General features: G+C 46.0%; 1 pseudogene; it reads right to left on the bottom strand.

Moving 5' to 3' along the window:
• Positions 1 to 898: 898 nt before the first annotated feature.
• LOC102245421 lies at positions 899 to 1,681 on the bottom strand (annotated as a pseudogene).

Below are 1,681 nucleotides of genomic sequence, written 5' to 3'. Positions count from 1 at the left end.
GTTATCTCCCGAGGGGTCCCAGACTGCGAGAGGGCACAGGCCGGGCTGAGGGACCCCCCCTTCCCCCCTGAGTGCACAAATTTTTGTGCACCGGGCCTCTAGTATATATATATTATCTTAGAACTCCAGATGAACTGAGAATAAAACTCCCTGTCTTAACAAAACAGCCCTCAGTGCTGTTCTCCCTCAAGAGGAGAGAGAGGCAAAGCAGTGGAAGAATTTTCTGTTTGACCTTGGAGTCAGACTGGGCTTCAATCCTGGCTCTGCCATCTTGGGAAAGTTTCTTAACCTTTTGTGTATATGAGAAAAACTGGACTTGGGAAAGTGAACCTGACTTCCTGTCTGTAAAATGGGGCTATCAACAGAATCTCCATTTGGTTGTTGTGAGGCTTAAATAAAAAGCTCCTAGGTTGATATCTGCCACAGAATAATCTGGCAAAGATTAGGCATATCCTTTATGTCTCTAGTTATGTGGTATCCCTCCAAGGGAAGGTATCAGGTTGTATAGCACATCCTTATCCAGTGAAACCTCTTCTCAAGATACTTCGTCTTGTTTTTTGTAGGAATTACTCTGAATGGGACTCAAGGTCTCCATGCCTCCAGCCACATCTTCTTTTTTTCCCCTTGGGAAAAAATGTAATATTTTATTATTAAACAACTCAGGCAAAGATCTTCTATAAGTGCAAAGATTTTCTATAAGTGCAGAACAGATCAGAAAGGCTTCCATAGGGGCCCCAATAGTAGAGGGATGTGATTCTTTGGATGGTTTTATGATGACGTTTATAACCTCCTGGGTAATTTAGCTCTCTGAAGAAAATGTTCATTCAAAAGATTAAATCATACAAAGCATTTAATATCTTCAAATGGATGCCTAATAACAAAACTTTGTAACAAGAAGTGAGTCATAGCACTAAATTGTGTTTATCAAATACTTGAATAAGCTACATTCAGAAACGACAGAGCAGCTTACAGGTACACGGAGGTACTCTGCACTACCACAAAAGCAGCCACAAAGAGCTTTATGTACTCGGTGTCAAGCTGACGGTTTACTTTTTGCAAGCTATGTATCTCTCAGTGACATTCTCCCAGTTGATTATATTCCAAATAGCTTTCCGGTAGTCAGGCCTGACATTTTTATACTGGAGGTAATAAGCATGCTCCCGCACGTCATTCCCCAGCAGTGGAATAAGACCTGTTGCTCCTTGAAAGGGATCCTGGTTAGAACAAGCTGCAATCTGTAAGCGTCCTTGTTCCTTATCGAAACCAAGCCAACCCCAACCTGAGCCTTGAACGCCAGCAGACACAGTGGTCAACTTCTCCTTAGACGTGGCGAAGGAACCAAAGTCACATTTGATGGCTTCCAGCAATTCCCCTTTGGGTTCTCCACCACCATTAGGGCTCAGGTTTGTCCAGAAAATGCTATGATTGATATGGCCTCCCACCGTTGAACTTCAGCGCAGGCTGAAGAGCTATCTGAGTTGTGATGTCACCCTTGGCCAGGTTGTTCACTTAGGCCGCCTGGTGCTTGCTGTGGTGCAGCTGCACGATCTGGCCAGTGATGTGAGGCTCCAGGGCACCATAGTCCTAGGGCAGGCAGGTCGGGGAGGGTGTGCTTCTGCCGGGAGCCCAGGGTCCCCAGAGCTGGCACCAGCTCCCGGCTCGTGCTGCACGCCGCCCGGCA

This window comes from Myotis brandtii, unplaced genomic scaffold (assembly GCF_000412655.1).
Source record: "Myotis brandtii unplaced genomic scaffold, ASM41265v1 scaffold2720, whole genome shotgun sequence".
NCBI lineage: Eukaryota > Metazoa > Chordata > Mammalia > Chiroptera > Vespertilionidae > Myotis > Myotis brandtii.
The sequence above is the reverse complement of the archived record's forward strand: the minus strand, read 5'-3'. Positions and strand labels throughout refer to the sequence as shown.